The sequence below is a fragment of the Trichosurus vulpecula genome, chromosome 2 (genome assembly GCF_011100635.1).
Source record: "Trichosurus vulpecula isolate mTriVul1 chromosome 2, mTriVul1.pri, whole genome shotgun sequence".
In the NCBI taxonomy this organism is placed as follows: domain Eukaryota; kingdom Metazoa; phylum Chordata; class Mammalia; order Diprotodontia; family Phalangeridae; genus Trichosurus; species Trichosurus vulpecula.
Window position 1 is genome coordinate 361,588,925 of NC_050574.1, and position 12,817 is coordinate 361,601,741.

The following is a 12,817-nucleotide window of genomic DNA, read 5'->3' on the forward strand; positions in this document are numbered from 1 at the left end:
AGAAACAGAACTAAAAACAAACCAAAAATGAAAACAAAAGAGAGGAAAAAAAAGGAAAAAAAAAGGTGAGCATAAAGTGTGCCTCAATCTACATTCATACTTCATAATTCTTTCTCTGGATGTAGATAGCACTCTCCATCGTGAGTCCTTTGGAGTTGTCTTTGCACCTTGTGTTGCTGAGAAAAGCAAAGTCTATCAGGGTTAGTCCTCACAGAATCCATATATCTGTGGTATACAGGCTTTCTTGAAATGGAAATTTATTGCTATATATTTTGAATCCTCTCTTGCATTCTGCTGTATACCTGACATGTTTTTTTTCTTTTCTTATTTTGTATTTAAGTTTCAATATTTAAGTTTATGTTTCTTTTTCTTTATTGTATATTTAAGTTTTTATTTAAAAAATAAAAAAAAAATCCACATCTATATATAAATATATCCATGCTTAATCGTAGCCAGGGGCAAGGGGAAAACAGAACAAAGTAAAAAGTGCACAGCACAGAACAACAAGAAAACTTACAAGGAAGCAAAGATGGATAGCTCTCAACACAACCCACAGTATTTATTACATAGCTCTCTTGAAATGGAAATTTATTGCTATATATTTTGAATCCTCTCTTATGTTCTGTTGTGCACATGACTTTTTTCTTTTCATATTTTGTATCTAAGTTTCAATATTTAAATTTATGTTTCTTTTTCTTATTGTGTATTTAAATTTTAGAAAAATAAAATAGAAGCGAATACCTACATCACCATCACTTACAGATAGGCATCCAAATACATCTAGTGAATATAATTTTTATTGAATTTAATAAACTCCTTTGTTTGTGGAGGCAATGGGATTAGGACATACAAGTTAGTTCACAATTATATCTGTACACATAAAGCAAAGTGGATGAATTCAATAATAAACCATTTGAATTTACTCAAACTCTAAAATAATCTGTTTTGGGTTTTTGTTTTGTTTTCACTTTTTACCTCTTGGCCTAAGCACCATATAGCTTAGCCTTAAATCTTACAAGCCCAGAAAAGTCTAAATTGGGTAACCACATCCCTTTGCAAGTCTTCTTTACATGTTATAAAGAAGAATTACAAAGATTCTATTAGATTTCATTCAAAAAGCACTTATTCAGTGACCTACAATCTGCCAGTCACAATGGGAAGAATTTGGAGATATCAAAACAAAAGAAAAAATAATTTTGTCTTCAAGAAGCTTCTATTCTAAGGAAGCCCTAAAACACAATTAACTTAATACAAAATATTTAAACCTAAGGAAGAAATGTAGGTTCAAATTGCTATGCTAGGGTTTCAAACCCAACTCAATTGCTTGAACTTAGTGACTTAAATGTCAGACATTAAACACATTTTTTGGGGGGGGGGGGCATGTTATACATTGCCTGAACCATTGAGAATCAAATGACAATGTTGCTTACAAAGCTACTATCTATCAAAGAGAGGAATTGCACTCAAACCTTCCTGATTCCATGACGGTTTCCCTATCCACTTCATCATTCTACTTAAAAGCACATTTCTTATGGTTACAAAATTAATACAGTCTATGCCTATTATATTCACAACACCACATTATTGGTGAATTACATTTTTAAAGTATATAATCACTACTTTTCTTCTAGTTCCTAAATTATCATTACAAACAAATTTGAAAATGAAACCATAGTCTTCTTTGAATTATCTTTCCAATTCCATCACAAATACTATCTAAAGAAAAATGGTTTAATTAGAAAGCACAATTGATTTAATATACAGAAGACTTAAAATCAGTACCATAATCTTGGTACTTTAAATTGATAAATATTGTAGTTATATGAACATTTAACATATATTGTACAAGCAGAATTTGGGGGAATATATTTGAAACTTGCAAAAGGGTAATGTTTGGTAATCCAATACACTATAATAAGAAGAAAAATGTTTTCTTCTTTTATCATTGTTATTTTTAAAAGGAAGGGCACCAGGTTTTGGAGTGAAAACATCTGGATTCAAAATCCCAGTTTAGCTACTTGCTATATTACCGAGGGCAAATCATTTAACTTTTCCATGACTCGGTTTTCTTATCTGTAAAATGGGTAATGGCTTTTGTACTTCTGTTTCTTAGTCTCCCTGGCTTCTTTCAAGACTCAGCTCAAAGTCCACCTTCTTCAGGAGGTCTTTCCTGGTCCCCTCAGTCCCTAATAATGTCTTTTTTTTCAGATTACCTTCCATCTACCCCCTACATATTTTGCACACACCTCAAAGCAGTCAATATTTAAAGAAATTAATTCAGACTATAAACCGGAAGGTCAAACACTAAAGCTGAAGCTTAAATACTTTGGACACACAATGAGAAGATGGAACTCTTTGGAAAGGACCCATATGTTGGTAAAGATTGAAGGCAAAAGGGAAAGGGGACAAAAGAGAATGAGGTACATAGATAGTATCATGGAAACAACCAACAAGATCTTGGACAGACTTTGATAGATAATGCAGAATAAAAGCGCCTGGCTTGCTATGGTTGATGGGGTTGGGAGGAGTTAGACATGACTAAATGACTAAACAACAAGTTATTTACATGTTGTTACATGTTGTCTCCCCATTGGAATATGATCTTTTTGAGTGCAGGGCCTATTTTTCCTTTACATCCCAGGGCTTAGCATGGTGCCTGACCCATATACTTAGGTTCTAATTCATATGGATAATGAATCCCATGAAGTGATCACATTATTCAAATTTGTAGTGCAAATTTCCACTGGGAACCAATCGCCATATTTTACATAATTATAACTTTAAATAGTACAAATTCAAATACACGCAACCATTTCACAGGATTCTTTATTCACACTAATTGGGATCTGGCTATAGTAGGCGCTAAGTAAATGCTTATTGACTGATTACCTCATGGAGTTGTTGTGATGAACAGATATAATGTATTTAAAGGGCTTTGTAAACCAATGGACACTACATAAACAACAGGTGCTATTATCTTAATGTCCTCCAAAAGGAAATTATTATTTATTATTGGTGAAAGTTTTCCACTTAAGAGAATTTTAAATACAGTAGAGAGTCTAAACATAGAAAATGTAAAAATTAGTTGTCTTTTTTTTAAACTTTGGTTCCAATAAGAATTATTGACCAAGCAAAGGATGTCTCTGTAGCCTATGTGACAGTTTGGGCCAATAACTTTGGTAAATCCACTGGAAAAGGAATTACTTCACTTTTATACCTATTAGTCCTTAGTCTCCCAGTTCTAATGGCCAAGTGACATTAAGATGGTACTTTCTCCCATGAAAGCAGATAAAGATCAAATAATAGGAGGAAACTGGCCCCCGAGTCTGCAAAAATTAGCCTAATCTTTTGTTCACTAAAGCATTTCTTGATGTCCTTTATTACTAATAAAGCCAATGGACCAAGTTGGTAGTCATACTGATCTCTAAAGAAAGCAACACATAGCATAATATTATTTGTGACCTTGACCTCGTTGCCATTTCTCATTGAGATTCTGCAAAGGACTGAGATTGGTGAATTATCAAAAATGTTATATTCCCAATAGTTATGAAATCAAATCTCAATAATTAGGTGCTTAAAAATGATCTAAAATGTTATATTCCCAATAGTTATGAAACCAAATAATAATTAGGTACCTAAAATGATCTAAATGATTATCATTCCATTTTAATGATTCCTGTTAAGCTCCTGAAGAGGCAACATAAATATAAATCTTTAGTAAATAACTCTTTTATGCCATAACTAAATTGATTATGCTCTAGCCATCTGTTTGAAAGTTACCTTTAAAAGAAGGCTTACTAAGATAAAAACAGCTGTTATTACCTCTGAATCACTACAACATTTTTTGGAGGAAAAAAATTAAATACCTAGAAAGGAATGTTCAATTATGTAGCAGTTGTTATCTAGTTACTAAAAGTTATGTGGCTGTTAACCAATAATGCTCATAATATTTTATTTTAAGAATCTTTATTACCAGGAAGTTTCTTAAAATCTTTAAAAATAGAGTACATATAGCATGTTTCCAGTTTTTTTATTTTCAGTTAAGAAAGGATTGCTTGGTAAAATGGAAAAAAAATTCAGTTTATTTCTCACAAGTATTTCTAAAGATCATTCATGACAAACATTTATTGTGTATACAAAATGCAAATTGGATAAAGGTGAAAAAACTTGGTCAAAATCAGCTACTTGAAACAATGTAGAAAAAGCAATAGCTGTTATTTGAATGCAATCTTTCCCAAAAACAAAATTATTTTAAACTGTTTTTTAGGTTAGATTAATTGGCCCCACCTTGGAGTGACCAATTGATTTGGATTCTAAAGTGAATTGAAAAATGTCAGCAAATAAAAGTGAAACAAAACATGTGATATTCCAAAGGACAAAATATATTTTTATCCAGAGCATATAATTCAGGACCAAATAGCTAAGCCTTCATTTCCACCAATATCCTGCGCATCAAAAATGACCTGTTTGCCCCATGGTCTTCTCTAGCAAATGGAAAACACAGGATTTCTACTGAACTCAGTGACAAAATCCAGTTTGGTGAAGTTTCATGACAAAACTCAACAATATCTATATCCATAGGCCATCATTAAAAATAATTTTCACTATAAAGAAAAAATTAAAATCATAATTCTTTTTAATCATTACATCTTTGAAATTAGAAATGATATAACTTCCAGTCAGCCATATGCTTGCAATGGAACCCTGATAAGAAATTTCTTATATAGAAATTGCCTATTTGACCGAATCAATGGAGTTTCTGTAGGAACCCATAGACTGGCATCAGAAGGTGGATAGGATTGCTTCCTGGAGAAAATAGTGTGGAAAATCTTATTGTCTTTGATCTGCAACAGTTAGCTACCTTAAGGCTGAAGAAGGGTACTAAAGATTCAGTCACTTACTAGTGAAATTAAATATTTGGCATTGGAGTACAACTCTTTTTTAAATTGCTTTCTTCTTTCCACAGCTAAATATGGGGAGACTTTAGGGTTCTTTTGCTTATTTGTTTGGGGTTTTTTTGAAGTCAGAATTTAATTCAATCTTTGCCCACCAATGATAGATAACATATTCACCATGACCATTTTCCATAAGGTCACCTTGCTTGCAAAAAAAAAAATGATGAAAAAGAAAATGCATCCCTCTGTGTTTATCAAGATGGCAACATTAGCAATCACTTTAGGTGGTTTTTGTGATGGAAACTTACCCCAATCCCCTGCTGCCGTGGAGTCAGCTGTACTCCATGTATCCTGCAATGCTGCATGTGATCAAGTGTCCCAATGATCAGCCCCACTAAACTTTTTCAGAAAAAAAACTATGACTCCTCGAATGAGGAAAGAGATGCTCATTATGAGAAAGCTTTAAGCATGCACACACGCACACACACACAAACACACACAAACACATACACACAGAGAGAAAAGACACCACAAACACACCTGGATTTTAGACAGGAAAATGTGACAGGTCTCAAAATACTTTATAAGGCTAATCAACACCAGCATGAAACCTGAGCTTGCTCTTTATAGGACTTGCTTTCAATCTCTTCCTCCACCCTCCCCACCTGCTTTTGATCACTGGGATTAAGCCGCACAAATATCTTGGGACAACCGTGTGAAGAAAAGCCATCAATCTGAATGTATCCTCAAGGCCCCAGCTTGTTGACCAGTCTGCCTAGGGGGAAAAATTTTAAAAACAAACCAGCACTCTGATAGGAGCAAGAACTAATCTGCAAGGTTATCAATGTTCTGCTGTGCTTTGTGAAAGATGAAAGTGCTAGGCTAAATTCATACAAAAAAAGGGAGCAGTATCATGACTGCTGCTGTCACTGGGATCATAATTACACACAGATCATCAAAGCAAACAAAGCCAACAGGAGTCAATTGTGAGCATGGAATAGATAGAAATTGAATCTATTTCATAAAGTCTGCTTTTGTTTAGATCTTCCTCTCTCAGGCCAACTCCCTCCCCCCATTACCAGCCCCTTCCACGCGCGCGCACACACACACACACACACACACACACACACACACACACACACACATTTTTGCCCCTACTCTTTGGAGCTTTGAGCCTCATTTGAGTTGTATTTGAGACATCTACCTCTAGTAGTTATTATCACACAATGGATAGAAAAGTGATAACTTGTGATTCATGGTGCCACGGGGAACATCTTTTCAAAATGCTTGGGTCATAGCAAAGCTTCGCTTCATTGCTGTGCTTGGTTGACAGCTATAAAGATTGAAGAGCTTTGTGTGGATTTATATAACTCGAACTGCTATTTAATTGTAATGGTTACCTGGGAAAAGCTCATTCCTCAATACCACCAACCTCACACTTTCATAACATGGAATTTCATCTACTGGGGCCCTTGAATGACATTTACCCTCTCAACTTCCTCTGTTGAAAGAGGCAATGTCCACTGCATCAGAGAATGGTCAGTCTAATTGATCATAAGCCTAAGAGTGAGCCAGTGGCAGAACTGAGCTCAGGCTTCTAGCCCACTGCTCTGTCCCCTAGACCCAACTTCTTCCCCGAACAGTAGGGTGGCATCAAAACTATTATTACTCATAAGAAACAACATACACACACACACACACACACACACACACACACACACAATGATACAGCCAGGAGCTATTTGCATTGCCCTCTATTTCCTGTGACTATGGATTCTCTTTTCTGGATTAAATAAATGCAGTTTTGAATATGAGTGTGTGTGTGTGTTTCGGGGGAATGTCAGAAGAATTAACAACTGTGCTCATAACACTTGTTTTACCCTTGAGTAAAAATTAGATACATGAATCTACTGATTTTTCAGACACCATTAGTACAAAGTTTCTTGCTTTTGTGTGGTTAGGCACTCTTACTGAAAGCATAAAACCATCTAATGAAACCTCTTTCATTCCTTCCTAATTATAGTGATAGTGACTACAGTTTCACCGACCTCTTCTGTAGCACAAAGTATACTTTTTTCCTTATACAACTTTCAAAGTAGATATTTCTACTCATTTTTCAGATTTCACTTTGAACATGTATTGGCTGTGACCCTTATATATTGGAGATAGAAAAGAGAAGTGTAACACGTTTGTGTAGTAATTAACAAATTTTGTTATTTATGGAAAAATCATTAGCATTTTCAAAAACAAGGCTTTCATAAATATTGAATATCACTACAATCTGCCCACTATACAAGTTGGATGACTATAAACATAGAAATTCCATTATAGACTTTTGGTTAGGGAAAAATGAGACAGCCATTTTATTGCTAAATCCATTTGTTATTTGTCTAGTTTTAAAATTTAGTGAATAGCAAAGCCATTTATTCCCCTAAATTTAAAGAAAAAAAAGTTAACCAGTTATTCTTTTTGAAGACGCTAAGTCCTTTAAGAGGGTATAACGAGTAAATGCTTATTTTCCAAGAACCTTGACTTTTCTGAATACTTGCCTCATTGTCCAAGTGTATCGGGGAATGCTTTAAGCTGTATAAAATATTCAGCAGTATCCGATCACACCAGAAGTGGAAGTCTTAATAGTTTTATCCTGCCCAGAAAGCAAAAAGGCATGATGAGCATTTCATAGCATGGGAAAGGTAGCTAATATAACTCAGTTTTCTGGAGGAGGCATTAACCTAGAAGGAAGAAACACCCTATTCTAGGAAATGTAGGTTACCTGTTCCCAATTTTTTTCATGTTCTGCAGCATCATATAACTACCTGATTTCTACAGCTGGAAAATGAAGCTAATCATCCCTGCTTGGTCCACAGGGGTATCATGATACTTAATTAATAGTCAAGCTCTTGTAGGTCTTGTTTACAAAATGATGCTGAGCCACAAAGCATGCAGTTTTATCATAAAGTATGTGCATACCCCATACATAGAAAATGAAGGATGATTTATCCCTGTGCCTCTTACTAGCCCCCAAAGCAAACACAAAACAGGAGACACAATATTCACAAGAGGACAAGATGTTGACAAGGTAGGGGTCTTGCTTAATGAGTTGGCTGTTTTATCATTGCAGGTGCTTCGGTTTGACATTATGATTATTTCCATAATAATCCCATGTGGTGTACCATGTATCTAAGAAAATAATTTAATGAAGAATTACAGCCCAAAGTGGCATTGTGATTATTATGAAAAGTTGGCTCTGGAATCAGAGGACGTGGATTAGAATCTCAGCTCCACTACTTAATTAGTACTGTGACCATAAGCAAATTACTTTGAATTTCTGCTTTGTATTTCCTTCCTTTTAAATCCTATGAATATGTCCCCATGTGGGGAGATATAGATAGATAGATAGATAGATAGATAGATAGATAGATAGATAGATAGACAGACATTATATATGTAATATAAATTTTATATACATATATATATTATATATACATGCACACTGCGCTCAAAGTTAGGAGAATGACAGGTTAGTTATTATTTTCTAGGAAGATTTTCTATGAAGTCAAAAATTTATGTTTTATTTACATGATGCCAAATAAACAAAAAATTACTGAAGTAGTCTGTTAAAAATAAAAATATCTTCCAAAATATTGATAGTTCATGAGGTTTTCAATATTCATTCTGATTTTGACATCATTTTCAGTGATAAAAGAGTAATGTAAAATGTGCTAGATTTGGTTTAGAAGACCTGGGTTTGACTGTCAGCTCTTTCCCTCATTAGCTGTATCTACTTGGCTAAATCATTACCATCTCTTGGTGCTTCAGTTTTCTTATCCTCAAAAAAGGGGGGGATGTATGGAGGGAATAAAAACAGCTTATATACCCTCATTGCTAAGGTGGGGATCTTTTTAAGTTCCGATAGTTTTATGCACTGTGATGTTATAGTGGAAAGGGAACTACATTTGAAGTCAGATGATCTGGGCTTGAATCGGTTATAGAACTTAAAGGCTGCATGACTTTGAGTACATTAATTAATTTCTTTGCTCTCCATTTTCCTAATCTGTAAATTGGGGTTAATAATATGTGTGCTGACTTCTCACAAAGACAATAATAAGGATCAAAGGAGATAATTTCAGTATCTAACAACAGAAGTTATTGGGAGGATCATATGGCATATAATTATTGAAAATGCTTTGTAAACAGCACTATGTAAAAAGGTAAGTTATTTTCATTATCCCTACCTTCTAACAGCCATATAAGGACTTTGTCAGTACTAAAGCTGATTCCTGTCCCTGGATCTCTAAAGTCATTCTGTTGAACTTCTCCTATAAAGTTAATTATGTTCTAATTTGTATTATAGAAATTGGCATACATGCCCTACTGCCCTGCTCCTCAGGGACCACTATGGCACACTGAAAACAGTAGGCCCAAAGAATGTTTGTTGAAGGAAGGAAGGGTCAGTTAATCTGATGGGGGAAAGAATCTGCCTTCTTTTGGGTGTGGAATGGTTTTTGCTTAGTTCTCCTTTTGTAGCCCCAAGGTTTGGGAATTTTTCATTTTTTTCCTAGTTGTTCCTGATAAACCTAGCATCATAGCCTTCTTATTACCAAACTGAAACGGAAGAGACCTCAAACTTTTCCGTGAGATTTTTAGGTATTGGTTATGATGCTTGCTGCAGTCAATTAGCAAATAAACCATTCTGGTCTCCTAATATGATCTCAAATCACACAGCCTGGACATGCTAAGGTTCAGTGTTAGATTTAGGATTCATTTTTAATTTCTGTAGTTTGTGTTTGCTGTAGTGGTATAATGAAAAGAGCTCTGAATGTGGACTGAGAAACCCTTGGTATGAAGCCTGTCTTCATCACTTTCTGGCTGCATAATTTTGGATAAGTTATTTAACTTATTTAAGCCAGAGTCCCCTCTTCTATAATATGTAACCTCATTTCTTCAAGGGGTTATTGTAAGACTCCAAAGGGATAAATTATATAAAATGCTTTGTAAATAATCAACTGCTACCGAAATGTCAGTGCCATAGAAATACTATAAATATTTAGACCAGAGTTAGCCCAAAATGTTTTCCTAGTAATAAAGAACTAGCAATAATAAATAATTATTATTATTCCCCCTTCTGTATATGCAATACCTCCTCTCCCCACCCCTGGCAGTGAAGATCGTACCTTACCGAGCAGGCCAACCACAGATAGTATAAATCTTTTGAGACTGTTGGTACATAAACCACATCTTCTCATCACAGATACTTGTCTTACCTCACAGGGTCAGAGCTGCACAAAACGCCAAGTGGTACTAAAGGATGAATTATTTACTACTCAAAAGCAATGTCACCTACAGAACAGAGTCACACACTAAGTGACAAAAGAGCTCTTGCTGTTATCACAGGAGGGAAGTATTTCTACAACAACCTTTGTGGCCGTACCTTCACAACCATTCTGAACGCAAACCTTTTGCTGCTTTCTTTCCTAATAATAAGGCTATGCCTTTATGCAGGTAGGTGGCATAGCTCAGGATGATGAATTTGGAGCCAGAAGATGTGAGCTCAAATCTTGCTTCAGACACTGGCAAGCTGCGTGACCCTGGGCAAGCTATTTAATTTCTCTCAGCCTCAATGTCCTCATCTATAAAATTGGAATAATAATAGAGCCCACCTAAACAGTTTGGAAAGGATCAAATAATATTACACACGCTAGGTAACTTCATTGTGCCACCATGTTTCTAGCACTGGAATCTCTTAGCCAGTGCTTACAAGACTAGAAAAACGGGCAATAGGTACTGACCCCGGTGGCAGAGCACTCCCTAGCTCCTGCAGCCCGAGATCCAGTTGCAGCCAGAGCCGCAGCCACAGCCACCCCACCATCTCCTCACTGACAACATGTCGTTTTCCAGCAAACTGACCTTGGACAAGGTGGACCTGAAGGGGAAAAGGATCATCACAAGGGTGGATTTTAATGTTCCCATGAAAAACAAAGAGATAAGTAACAACCAAAGAATGAAGGCTGTTCTTCCTAGCATCAATTACTGCTTAGATAGTGGAGCTAAGTCCGTTGTTCTGATGAGCCACTTAGGCCAATCTGATGGTGTCCCCATGCCTGACAAATATTCCTTGGAGCCTGTGGCTGTGGAGCTCAAGTCCTTGCTGGGCAGAGATGCTCTGTTCCTGAAGGATTGTGTGGGTGCAGAAGTGGAGCAAACCTGTGCTAACCCACCTAATGGTCCTATCATTTTGCTGGAGAATTTTTGTTTCCATGTAGAAGAAGAAGGGAAAGGCAAAGATGCTTTGGGGAACAAAATCAAAGCTGAGTCAGTCAAAGTGGAAGCCTTCGAAGCATCCCTCTCCAAGCTGGGGGACATCTATGTCAATGATGCTTTTGGTACTGCTCACCGTGCCCACAGTTCCATGGTGGGAGTGAATCTGACCCAGAAGGCATGTGGTTTCCTCATGAAAAAGGAACTGACTTATTTTGCCAAGATCCCCAAGGCCCTTCCTGTCCATCTTGGGTGGAGTTAAAGTTGCTGACAAAATCCAGTTGATCAACAATACACCAAAGTCAATGAAATGAACATTGGTGGTAGGGTGGCTTTCACCTACCTCAAGGTGCTCAACAATATGGAGATCAGAACTTCTCTTTTTGATGAAGAGGGGACCAAGATTGTCAAAGACCTGATGGCCAAGGCTGAGAAGAATTGTGTCAAGATTACGTTGTCTGTTGACTTTGTCACAGCAGACAAGTTTGATGAGAATGCCAAGACTGGCCAAGCCACATTGGCCTCTGGTCTCCCTGCTGGATGGATGGGTTTGGACTCCAAGACCAGCAAGAAGTACTTGGAAACTGTGGCCTGGGCCAAATAGATTGTGTGGGATGGACCTGTTAGAGTATTTAAGTGGGAAGCCTTTGCTCGGGGAACCAAAGAGCTAATGAACCAAGAGGGGCTGCATCACTATCATAGGTGGTGGGTATACTGCCACTTGCTATGCCAAACGGAACACTGAGGACAAAGTCAGTCATGTGAGCACCAGGGGTGGTTCCAGTCTGGTGCTGCTGGAGAGTGAAGTCCTCCCTGGAGTGGCCACCCTGAGCAATGTCTAATGGTTTTGCCCCTTTCCTGCTTGCTGGTTCCTGTGAACAACCCTTCCAAAGTGACCCTGCAATGCATCCTGTCCCTTTTCTTGGCATTAGGCAAGTTTCTCCCTCAACACTCAACCAGTGGCCAGCAGATGGGGCAGTGAGCGCCTGTTCGATTAAGTTAAGTTAGGTTCAGATTCGGATTCGCACTGGCAATAAGGCATACTCCTGAGAGAACATGATTTTTATTAAAAGATGGGAAATACTCTAACAAACACAGTTAACACAACAAAGACAAAGACACAAACAATATAGATTCATCACCTCTCGGGGGAACTCCTGCACTTGATCCTCTCAAAGCTGAGGGGGGTCCCAGTTTACACAGCCCAGCTCCATCGAGGCCCGAAAGGGAAACTGATCCCAGGAAGCTTCCTTTCCATAAGTGAGATCCCACTAGCTTGTTCCACATGGGGACTTTTATAGCTTCTGAACAAGGAGGGCCTACTGCTAACTGTCCCAGATGTTCCCCTCCAGAAGGGGTAGCTACTCCCCTCGGGAGGGGAAGATCTTGTCAATCATTTTGTTTTTGAGAACTGGCTAGGTCCTCAAGAAGCAGTTTCAGAATTTCCTGTCCTTTGTCTTAAGAGTTACCTATTCTTTGTTCCGGCCTGTCTCCTAGTGTATTCCATTCTTTTGTTTTGGGCCAATTAAAAAGAGAGGAGTGTCTGAGAGGTCCATTCTTAAGGTTTATCAGTTGGAGAGGTATGTCTGATTCTTTATTCCAAGCCAGAAAGTCTTAAAGGTCTTTGCAAGAAAGAAAGGGGGAAAGGAATGTCTGATATTCCA

The 12,817-nt window shown here is 37.1% G+C and overlaps 1 pseudogene; it reads left to right on the plus strand.

Moving 5' to 3' along the window:
• The first annotated feature begins 10,779 nt into the window (after positions 1-10,779).
• Positions 10,780-11,995, plus strand: LOC118840357 (annotated as a pseudogene).
• The last annotated feature ends 822 nt before the right edge of the window (positions 11,996-12,817 follow it).